Source organism: Cibotium barometz, chromosome 4 (assembly GCF_041138505.1).
Source record: "Cibotium barometz isolate CiBa-2024 chromosome 4, ASM4113850v1, whole genome shotgun sequence".
Lineage (NCBI taxonomy): Eukaryota > Viridiplantae > Streptophyta > Polypodiopsida > Cyatheales > Cibotiaceae > Cibotium > Cibotium barometz.
Genome location: NC_141049.1, coordinates 52,257,899 through 52,270,381, shown reverse-complemented (window position 1 = coordinate 52,270,381; position 12,483 = coordinate 52,257,899). Strand labels below are relative to the sequence as shown.

The following is a 12,483-nucleotide window of genomic DNA, read 5'->3' as shown; positions in this document are numbered from 1 at the left end:
TGTATTACAACAGAATAGCCATCCAGTAGCTTATATGTTTTGTAAGTTACTACTCGTAGAAAAGAATTACTCGGTCAACAATCAGGAACTCCTAGCAATTATTCAAGCCTTAAGCATTTCCTTTATAGCTGTGAATTTAAGGTTCACACTGACCATTAGGCTTTGCACTAGATTCAGACAACGACAAGTGCACAATGGAGTGACCGTAAGCACCAGCAATTTGGTGGTACGATCAAGTACCTTCCAGGAAAGGCCAACCCAGTGGTCGATGCTTTGACCACGAAAGGGAACAGTGACATTGATTCAAACCACTAGACTCGACCTTGTTGGTGCGGGACTAGATGCCATAAAGCACACGTACGCGGATTCCAAGGAATTCGGTACACAATGGGAGCAGGCATTGGATGCCACAAGACCATGCCACTTTTTGATATAAGATGGTTGGCTTCTCTACAAAGGCCGATTTTGTGTCGTGAAGTCATTTGGAGCAACTCTTCTCCATGACACCCATGACGCCATCACTGGTGGTCACCGGGACATGAATTCAACTTTGGAGAAGCTGGAAAGACAATATTATTGGCCAAGAATGAGGCGAGATGTGTTCACTCATGTGCAACACTGTGACATTTGTTAAAAAGTGAAAGCTCCTCATGGGAAGAAGTTAAGGTTGTTACAGCCTTAACCCATTCTCGAAGGACCTTTCCAAGATATATCGATGGACTTTGTCACAAATCTGCCTCACAATCCGGGTAAGTGTAATACGCAGTGCTTAACTATTGTTAATAGATTTAGCAAATTTGTTATGCTTATTCCATGTATGGCCAATGTAATCGTCAGAGATGTTGCCCATTTATTCATTTGGCATTGGTACCCGATTGGCAGGATCCCTATGATGGGGAGAAACCTGTAATTAGGGTTAGAGTTCATTCATGGGAGACATACACAGAGAAGCAAGGGAGAGAGAGAGAGAGAGTTGTGGGGATAAGTCAACTCATGAAAAGCATGAGAGTGTGACTCCCCTATCACACATGTATATTGCACTAGTACACATAGTGCACTTAGTACATTAAAAGTACTAAGTGTACTATGTACTATAACTTATGGGCTTGTACACACTATAAGGGTGGGCATAACGCCTTTACCCCAACAACCTCCCACTTAAAGGCAAAATGCCCTTAAGTAAAGGAAAAGAAAAAATCAGCATGTACATGATAATATACAAGGCCATATCAAGGCTGAAACTGGCCTCATCCAATGCCCATCAAGTGTCTGCAATGAGCAAACCGCTCCGGAGGCAAACTCTTTGTCAACAGATCAGCCGGGTTGTCATCCGTATGAATCTTAACAAGCTGAATTTGCTTGTTCTCTATCACCTCTCTGATGAAGTGATACTTCACATCCACATGCTTCGTCTTTGCATGAAAGACAGGGTTCTTTGCCAACTGGATGGCACTCTGACTGTCACAATGCAACAATGGAATATCCCCTGTATAACCCAAATCAACCACTAACCGAGATAGCCATAATGCCTCCTTGCAAGCCTCTGTGGCTGCAATATACTCGGCCTCTGTAGTAGATAAGGCAGTGCACTTCTGCATCCTGGATATCCATGACACAGCACCTCCTGTGAATGTAAATACATAACCGGTAGTAGACTTCCGGTTATCTGGATGACCGGCATAATCCGAATCCGTGTAACCATGCACTAATGCATTCTGTTTGCCAAAGCAAATGCACAAATCCTGTGTGCCCTTTAGGTATCTCATGACACCTTTCACTGCTTCCCAATGCTTCTTGCCAGGGTTGGCCATGTATCTAGAAACCACTCCCACTGCAAATGCAATGTCCGGCCTAGTAGCAACCATGGCATACATGAGACTGCCACAAGCTGAAGCATACGGAATCTTGGCCATATCAGCCCTATCACTATCCGACTGTGGGCTGTCCATAGCACTGAGTTTCACATATGGAGGCAAAGGAGTACTAGCTTTCTTCCCCCCATCCATATTGAACCTCTGCAAGACTTTGCCAATGTATTCCTTCTGAGACAAATACAACACATGCTGATTTCTGTCCCGAAGTATCCGCATACCCAAGATGTGATTTGCATCACCCAAATCCTTCATATCAAAGGTTTGATGCAGCCTCTGCTTCAAGGCATCTATCTCTTTACGAGATTTCCCGGCAATCAACATATCATCAACATACAAAATGAGAATCAAGAGACTGCCATCCAAAGCTTTCTTGGTGTACAAGCAGTGATCTATGTCACTTCTCCTGAATTTCTGAGTTTTCATGAATGTATCAAATTTATGATACCATTCTCTTGGTGCCTGTTTGAGCCCATAAAGACTCTTTTTCAGCTTGCATACAAGCTTCTCCTTTCCACTCACTGCATAACCCTCTGGCTGCTGCATATATATCTCCTCATGGAGATCACCGTGAAGAAAAGCAGTCTTCACATCCATCTGAATCAAGTCCAGATCATCATGCGCAACCAAAGCCAATACAGCTCTAAGTGTGGTCATTTTGACCACTGGAGAGAAGATCTCATCAAAGTCCACACCATATTCCTGCTTGAAGCCCTTAGCCACTAACCTGGCTTTGTATCTTGGCTTTGCATCTGATGCAACTTTGAGCCTGTATACCCACTTGCATGGCAAAACCTTCTTGCCTGCAGGCAAAGGCATTAACTTCCATGTTCCATTTTTATGCAGAGAATCCATCTCTGACTTCATGGCACGCTCCCATAGAGCTTTGTCTGCCCTCTGTAAAGCCTCTTTGTAACATGAGGGCTCCCCACAGTCAGTAAGCATCAAATAGTCAACCCCTGGAACAAACCTGTCAGGGACTCTGGAGGGTCTAGTGGACCTCCGTACCCAATGACCATCATTTGCAGGTTGCTGTCCAGCCTGCATATCACCCATTGGTGGCTCCTGTTCCATGCCATAAGGCTGAAAAATCATGCCCGGTATATCCTCCAACTGTGGTATATCCATAGGGATATCTTCTGCCATCTCTGGCTGTCCATTTGGACCATTTTCAGCACCATTTAAGGGCTGGTTTTCCTGCTGTAATGGCTGATTTACAGCCCTTTGATGTTGTCCATGATGTCCATCATCATCAAAGATGACTCTGCCAGGCTCCTGTTGCCTTGCAGGCTCCTTATACATGCATGTTTCATCAAAAATGACATCATTGCTGCGTATGATCTTTCTATTCATGGGATCCCAAAGTCTATACCCCATTTCACCTCTGTCACCATATCCTAGGAATATGCATTTGTGAGACTTGGGATCAAGTTTGGTGCGCATTTCCCTGCGTATGTGCACGTACGCAACGCAACCAAACACTCTCAAGTGCTTGTATGACGGAGGCTTCCCTGTCCATACTTCTTCTGGCACTTTCCCACCAAGCCTCGTGTTAGGTGACCTATTTATAAGGTGTACGGCTGTCATAACAGCTTCAGCCCAAAAACCATGAGGTAATGCAGCATGTGACAACATAGAACGGACCTTCTCCTGAATGGTCCTGTTCATCCTCTCTGCTGTCCCGTTTTGTGGAGGATCATAAGGAGTAGAGAGCTCCCTCTTGATGCCTTTAGCATCACAAAAGTCCTGAAACTGTTTGGACATGTACTCTCCACCATTGTCGGAACGCAAAGCCTTCAGTGTTTTGCCAGTTTGATTCTCAACAAGAGCAACAAACTTCTCAAACACTGAGAATGTATCACTCTTCAAACGAAGAGGATAGACCCACACCTTACGTGTGGCATCATCAATAAAAGACACAAAATATTTTGCCCCTCCCAAAGAAAGCTGAGGCATCTCACATACATCTGTATGCACAAGCTCTAACTGAGCATCTTTCTGTCCAAGAGCTTTCTTGTGGGGGCACTGTAGTTGCCTACCATATATACAATGCTCACAAAACTGAAAACTTGAAAACTTGAGAGAAGGCAAGTAACCCAAACGAGACAATTGCTCCATTCCTTTGACACTCATGTGTCCCAACCGGCTATGCCACATAGAAATTTCCGGCAGCTCGGTTGCATTTACATTAGCATGGTGACAAACACCTGCATGCATGAAATAAAGAGTGTCCACCTTAGAGCCTCTGGCAACAACCAGTGAGCCCTTACTAATCTTCCACTTTCCACTACCAAATGTGGTAACATAATCAGCATCATCAAGCTGTCCAGTAGAAAGCAGATTCTTCTTGATCTCAGGCACATGCCTGACATCATGGAGCATAAGCTGTGAGCCATCTGAAAATACAAGCCTCACATCACCTCTGCCAAGAATTTTGCATGCATGGTTATCACCCAAATAAACCACTCCTTCATTGCCAGCAGTATACCTGACAAACAAGTCTCTGCAACCTGTGACATGAAAGGAGGCACCTGAATCAATGATCCATGAGTGCATACCATGACCACCTGTAAGAAGTGAATGGGCATCAAGTGAAGACGTAAAGAGGACCTCATCCTCACTGCCACCTGCATGTGACACATTGATTTCTTCGATCTTGACTCCACTTTTGCCCTTTGGCTTTACATCTTTGGCTTCATCCTTCTCTTTGTCTTTGCCTTTTCCCTTTTCCTTTTGATCATTTTTCCATTTGTAGCATTGCTTTTTGATGTGTCCCTTCTTGCCACAATAATGGCATTCCAAATCCTTTTTGGAGCGAGACTTGCTTTTTCCCCTTTCTTGGCTTTTCCCCCTTTGCTGGGATCTCCCACGTGCATTCATTGCATTAGACTTGCCAACAGAGTTGTTTTTCCTGTTCATCTCTTCTTGAAGAAGAGCACCCTCAACATCTGCATATGACAGCATAGCATGCGAATTGCTAGTGGCTGTCCTGAATGTGTCCCAACTCTCTGGCAAAGTGCATAACAAAAAAGTGGCTTTGAACTCATCGTCCATTGCCAACTTTTGATTTATAACTTGGCTGACAATACCATTAAACTCATTGAGATGGGCTGTCATAGAAGCCCCTTCCTTCATCTGAAGACCTATGAGTTTCTTCAACCAATACACTTTGCTTGAGGCACTTTGTTGGGCATACAAGTCCTGCAATCTCTGCCACATTCCCCAAGCTGTCTTCTCTTCACGAATGCTGAAAAGTAATGAGTCTGACACAGACAACATGATAGTAGATCTTGCCAGCTCATCCATATCTTCCCACTCTTCAGCCGTAAGAGAAGCGGGCATCACACCCCTTTCTTTGATAGGCTTGTGCTGCTTTTTCTGAAGCAACACATTGTAGCACTGGGTTTGCCAAATATCATAGTTATGCGAGCCTTCAAGCTTCTTGATGTGAAGCAATGAAGAGCTCTCACCTGTGGTTGCCATAGCAAAATGCAACCTGTAATGCCTGACTCCCTGCAAATGTGCAAACACTGCACCAAAAGATGTGCAAACACTGCACCCAAAGCACACAAAGTGCTCACAAATGTGCTCCCAAGCTTTATCTCCCACTGCGGAAGCAAGAATGCAACTTTTCTCCCACTTTTTGTGATGAAAACACCAAAATCTGGTTGCTGCAGATTTTGGACAGCACCTTAAATGTGCTCTTTTGCCCTTCCAAAGTACTGTACAGCAGTACCAAGTGCTCACCAATGATGTACCAAACCTGTACCGGCAATTTCAGCAGCTGAATTTGAACCTTTTGATCACTCAAAACAGTGTACAGCCATGTCAAAACATGCACAAAGCTGTGCCAAATCTGTACCAGCAGGTACAGTAGCAATAAATGCTCTCCTGGCTGTCCAAATGAGTGAAAATCAGATTTTTACAGTCACGAACACTGCATAAAACAGTCCCGAACAGAAATTGGGCAAAAGCCCCTTGACTGCAAGCTGATTTTTGAGGATTCAAGGCATAAATGGCTTGCGTGCTGCTTTGCCAAGCTCAACAAGCATACGAACTTGAAAAGCCCCTTGATTTGAGATCAATTTCTGATCATGCATGGTACATTGGCGCACATGAAGGCATCCAGAGTGTTCACGATGCTTCCCCCTGGCCACATATACATCCAATACATGAAAGCCCCTTGATTTACAGGCACATTGAGTGCTTGTAAGGCATCAGCACATTATCCACAGCATCAAATGCGATCGCCTGCATGCAAATCAACCAAATCGGCACAAAAGCCCCTTGATTTGCACTGCAATTTGCTGCAATTGCTGCGATTTTGCCCAAATATGCGATTTTTTACATCATACAGCATGTATGAGTGCTTAATTGCACAATTACATCAAAAGCCCCAAATTTCGACATCCAATTTCCTGCAAATTGATCCTGATTTGACCAATTTCCTGCAAATTTATCCTGATTGTGACCAATGTCACCCAATTTTGCCAATTTTGCTCAAAAAATGAGCAATTGGGCACCTGTACCTGCTCAATTGATTAAATTGATAAGAAATTCGCAAAAAATTAGAGGCAAATACCTCTGAAATTTCTGATTTTTTCTGATTTGCAGGTTGATTTTTGTTGATTGCAGATGCTGTTGCAGGAGATTTGATGCTGTTGCAGAAAAGGGAGGGAGGCTTCTTGATTATCCGTGGTGTGATCCATCCCGGAAAGCCCAACTCCAGGCCAGTCCACTATAAAAATGCGCCACCTTGATCCGTCGAGACTCAACAGATTTTGAACAGCAGAACGCCACACCTCTCCTGCGAGTCTTGTCTTCTGCGTGTCTGTGCGGAAGCTAAACTAGAGACTCTGCAGCCATGCCGCCCAAGTTGGATCCCTCGCAGGTCGTGGAGGTGTTCGTGCGTGTTACAGGGGGCGAGGTGGGAGCGGCCTCTTCTCTGGCCCCATTTCGCCGTCGCTGACTCCCTTACGGCTTCGCCCGTTGCCTTCGCTTCACGCTTACGCAGCCTGTGTTCGCCCGACTACGCTCCGCCTGCTTTGGCTGCTGCCTTCGCTCGCTTTTGGACCAGCCGACGCTACACGCCTGAATCTAACGCTCGCCACCAGTGCCGCCTCCGCTGCTGGATAGCGCTTTAGTAGCCAGCACTTGTTCGCCAACGCCTTCGCCCTTTCCAGCTGGTTGCTGCAGGCGTAAAGCCACGAGGTGTACTTACGTTGCCAGCTATCTTAGCTGTCAACAGACGCCTAGGTGTGTTACACCGTCGCCAGTCCACGCTCACGCTCGACCTCCGCCATGTGGACTTAATTCGCCTACGGCTGCTGCCTTCGCCTGGTTGGCTCGCTGCTGAGAGCCAACGCCTGCCTGCGACCTTCCACGCTCACCAGTTCCACGCTATATGCCTGGGTTCCCTGTTTGCTGCGATGACTGGATGGCTACGCCTCTTAACACACAGGCACTATCTGGCCAGCCCCTGCGACCAAGGAATCAAAAGGCCCAAGAGCAGGCGACCAGCAGAGTAGAAGAGGGAGGAGAACCTGGAGAAAAATCTGGAGACCAAAGCTCTGATACCAGTTGATGGGGAGAAACCTGTAATTAGGGTTAGAGTTCATTCATGGGAGACATACACAGAGAAGCAAGGGAGAGAGAGAGAGAGAGTTGTGGGGATAAGTCAACTCATGAAAAGCATGAGAGTGTGACTCCCCTATCACACATGTATATTGCACTAGTACACATAGTGCACTTAGTACATTAAAAGTACTAAGTGTACTATGTACTATAACTTATGGGCTTGTACACACTATAAGGGTGGGCATAACGCCTTTACCCCAACACCCTAGGACCATAGTGTTAGACCAAGATGCCAAGTTTACTAGTCATTTCTGGAGGGCATTGTTTGATAATTTGGTACTAAACTGGATTTTTCTAGTGCATTTCACCCACATACTAATAGCCAGACAGAAATCTACAACCAGGGCATTTGATGTGTTGAAGTATTATGTCCATGATCAGCAAGGTAAAAGAGAATCATATTTGCCTTTAATTCAAGCAGTTTTGAATGATTCATTTTCTTCAGCTACTACTGGCAGGACTCCATATGAAGCAGTATTTGGAAGACATTCCAGTCGCTATTGACCAGAACCTTGTCTTCACTACCTGAAGCGAACAGAATGACGGAGCTTACCAAGAGATTTTGGAATCCGTTAAAGACAGGTTGGCTAAAGAGCAAGAGGCCTACACTCAACAGGCCAACAAAGACCAAAGGGATGTGAAGTTCTCGGAAGGAGATTGGGTGAATCTTTGGATTATGAAGCAACGATTGAAACATGTAGGCAAGCGATGCCCAAAGTTATCGTTCAGGAGCTTCGGACCGTTTCCTATCCAGAGAAAGATCAATGAGGTGTGAGTGAAGTTGAAGCTACCTCCGAGCTGGACTATGAACAATGTGTTCCATGCCAGTTGGCTGAAACCATATGTAGGTCCAATCCCTTCAGAAGTGAAAGACGAAGCAGAACCAAATATAGTTGATGAAGTTGAAGTTATGATTCCACAACAGCTCCTTTTGCACCGCTTCAAGCATGGCTCAAGCCAAAGACAAATACAGTTTCTCAAGACCGAGGGACTCACGAAGCGGTTTGGCTTGACAAAGAATTCTTCGAAGACTATCCGGCTTTATTGACATACTATTTGGAGGCTATGCAACTTCCGTCAAGTTAAGCAGAAAAGGATGTCACTTGCATCCCGCAGTTGGATGCAAGTGACCTAGAATGGAAACTGGTCCCACATGAGCCCAATCCGGGACAAATCAGCGAGGGTTCCACTCTACGCGTCCAAGATCAGATGTGCATTGTCCTGCACATGAAGGAGTGCTAGTCCGTATTGTGAGTCTCCCTCTGGAATGATGTCAAATGACCTGAGTAGTTGGTTTGCAACCAGTTGTGCGTCTGTAGAAGCATGTAGGAATTGCATGTAGAAATGGGTCCAACCCTTACAGATGCCCCAGAAGGAGAGTCATCTCTAGATTGGGTATTAGGTAGGCTTAGGCGACCCAAGAGGGGCCAAGAAGGCCCTAGGCCTTGCCCACCAGCCCATAGAAGGGCTGGGCAGGCTGGCATCCAACCCAAGGGGCTTGGCCAGGCAGCCAACAAGCCCTAGGGGCCTTGCCCAGCCAGGCGACCAATGCCTAGGGGCTGCCCAACAGCTAAGCGCATGGTCTGGACAGCATACAACACCCTGGACAGACAGCACAAGGGCCAGCCAGTGTGAAACGATTGCATTAAAAAGCATTTAATTGCAAGAGGGCCCAGTCGTGAACAGGCTGACCCCTGTTTGGGCCAGCTGACCAGCCTTGTTTGTAGGTATAAATACCCCAAGCAGTAATCAGTACATTCATCTCATATTTCACAAAGGGTTGCTGCAGTCCAAGGGCCAGAACAGCCAAGGGGAGTACTACAGCCAAGGTGAAAGGTGCAGGTCAAGAACAGATCTTTGGATCCCTACAGAGGGTATTCAGGACCCAATACTGTGTCCTCTTCTCTCTCTCTCTCTCTCTCTCTCTCTCTCTCTCTCTGCACATGTTTCTCTATGCTATGCGTTATCTTCGTCGTAAAAAACAATTGCTGAATTCTAAGCATTGAAGTTACCGATTCTTCCACCGAGCTTCCGCATGTTACATGAAACCCTAGCTTTTTGCCCTTGGTTGTTGTCTCAAGCATGAAGGTAATCATGATGACCTTTGGGGCTGCGTTTTTGTCCGCGTTGTAATCATGAGACAAGGCTTGTTATCTCAGCAGAGAACAGTCAGGTGATGGGTGGTCTTGTGTGCAACAAAGGGACAGCCATGGGCGGCCATAAAGAGGCAACAAAGGGAGCAAATTGGATGGCCTCTAGGTGACCTGCAGAAGACAGCCAGAGAGCAGCCATGGTAAAGCAGGCGGGGCAAATTGGGTGGCCTTTAGGTGACCTGCAGAAGGCAGCTAGAGAGCAGCCATGGTAAAGCAGGCAGGTGTGGAGTCGCCATGAGAGAGGTCAGGGTTATGGTCTGGGGCCAGCTCCATAGCCGACCCTAGGACCAGCCCTTATAGGGTGGCCAGAACGCTTGCGCATAGACCAGCCATGAGTGGCCTGAATAACCAAGGCAAGTGCAGCCATGGGGGGCCTACCCAAAGCGGCCAGCTCAGCCCAGCCAAGAGCTGCCAGCGAGTGCAGCCAAAGGCCCGGGCGAGAAGGCTTGCCCATATAGGCAGCCAAACCCTGGTGATCTAATAAGCGAGCAGAGAATCAGACACAGAGTAGAGGCCCGTGTGGCGCATATAGGCATGGTTGTGCACATGCGATTGTAGTGGGCCATGTGGGAGAAGGAAGGCTAAAAGAGGCATGAATGGAAAAGCATGAGTTTTTTTTTTTTAAGCACAAGTGGGCTTTTTTTTTGTACAAAAGCGGGAGGGGGCTTAATTTTAAGCCCTCCCTTTTCGAAAAGCACAAAACTAAATTTAGCAAAGGAACTTTTTTTAACTCAATACCCCTATAAATTCAATCTCTCCCTTCTTGTTGACTCATGCATTCAGGTTGTGCAAGATCTACATATGCGATCTACAGCTCTCCGTCTCCCAAAGCTGCAAATTCGCTTCAGCCCTCTCATCCATCCTAAAAGCTTTTCTCCTAACCTGTCACTTCCCAAATCGACCATCAAAGTTCCCTTCACAGAAGCACAAAGGAGTGGAGTTTTGCCATCTATTGTATCACTTGAGTAAATACAGCCTTCTTCTCTATCTCTATTATTGTGCAATTTGAGTTTTGAAGTTTTGTGCTGTGAAAGATCCTAGTTCTTATAAGTGTTCTCTTGTATACACCGCATGTTGTATCCTCTCTCTCTCTCTCTCTCTCTCTCTCTCTCTCTCTCTCTCTCTACATTTGGTATGAACCTCAATCATGGGGCACACCAAAACACATTCCTGAATCCCTCTTCTGGAAGCAATATGCTGAGAGCTGAAAGAAGCCAAGCTTCATTTTTGTTAAATCCGTGTGTCTGCAGCAAATTCAATGCATCAGCATCTCTCCAAGGCAACCAAGAGCATCTCAATGCTGAGAAAACAGCTTTCACCGTATATTTCTGCAGCAAGTGCATCTCTCAAGGCAGTATCCCACTCATATGATTAGGATGATAGTGTGCTAAAGTTTTAAGGCCATAAACAAATCCAAAGCATTACCCTACAACTGTGAAAAGGGAATCACTGCACCTACGCTGTCAATGCTACACCAAGCTGCTCATTGACTATGCCAGTAGCAGCATTTCATGATCTCTGATGATGGAGCTGTTGCAATACTCATTTGGGATGTTGCCTAATGAGCATAATGCTAGGTTACACAGAAAGTAGAGTACGATCACCACTTAATTTATATCTTTTTGGGGTCATCAAGCACGGTGGTAAGGCTCACTAAATAGGAGGGGCAAGCCTGCTAAAATGGTCTAATAAAAACAGTTAAGTTGATCATGTTTATGATGAACTGAAACCGGAAGAAAGAAAGGCAGCGAAAGTACCTGTAGTTTTTCCAAGTTGCGATGGCTTGGCTGTGCTCAAAGGCATGGAATGATGAGGCTATATTGGGCCTTCAAAGAGGTTAGTGGCGCCTTTTGCGCTTGCTTTGGCTGCATTCCCCAGGCATAGCTTGGCACATAGCATTCTGTCATTCGTGGGTTAGTGTGCGTGATTAAGTCCCAGTCTCTCACTTCAGGATTAGTGAGCACTTAATTACCTCTGATTTCCTTTCCTAGGTTGTGCTCTAACCTAATCTTCTTTTTTTAAGGTTGTGCTCTAACCTAATCTTTTGTTTTTTTTTTTTTTTTTTTTGGGTTGCGCTGTAACGTACTCTTGTTTTTTTCAAGAGTACCCCCTTTAACCACTAGAACAAACCCAATGTAGAGGATATGAGGGGTCCTCACGGAGTATGTTGATCCCTTCTAGTAGTCGTCAAAAATTTTAAAATTTTAAAAATGGGGTTTCAAAGTAAGTCTCCTCGAGTAAATTTTGTTGAGTAATGGCCTACGGAGCCATAATGTATTATGTTACATTCCCAAGGGACATATATGGGTGGAGTTGGGTTGCGAATTCAGCCTACAGAGCCATACGTATTACATAACGTTCCCCGGGGACATTTTTTTACTCTAGAGACACCGAGCTATTAAGTGATCAAAATTCCTCTCCATTGTCCTCGTAAACCGTTGGGTCTCTATATACCTATATGGGTTGAAGAGGAGTGTCATGCTTTAAAATTACGTTGTTTTCTATAAAGCATATTTTAGCATTAGTATGAAAAGTAAAAGAGTCCTCCATCCTTGCCTTCAAGCTTCAACAATTTGTTGTTTAGAGGTTAAGGCATCATGAATATCAATGTGAGGTGTCTTCAAAATCATAGTACTTTTAAAAGACACGGCATGGTTGTCACTCGTGCAACCTCTCATTGGTTGGGTTTTACAAGCACCTTTACTTTTTTAATGAGTCCCATTTACCTTCACATGCACAATTTAATGTTTTAACCTGAATATATGTCACTCATAAATAGAGTGAATATCATATTCAGGTTACAGCCATTAATTTATCAACAT

The 12,483-nt window shown here is 45.3% G+C and overlaps 1 protein-coding gene across 3 annotated transcripts in view; it reads right to left on the bottom strand.

Annotated features, from left to right (window-relative positions):
* LOC147639388 (uncharacterized) overlaps positions 1 to 11,761 on the bottom strand; it is a 58,596-nt gene extending 46,835 nt beyond the window's left edge. The window contains exon 1 of one of the 3 annotated variants that reach the window (XM_086790762.1): positions 11,419 to 11,761. The gene's annotated coding sequence lies outside the window, so the exon portion shown is untranslated. The remainder of the gene's footprint in view (positions 1 to 11,418) is intronic. The other 2 variants (XM_086790773.1, XM_086790768.1) reach the window with 2 other exon arrangements.
* Between the last annotated feature and the right edge of the window lie 722 nt (positions 11,762 to 12,483).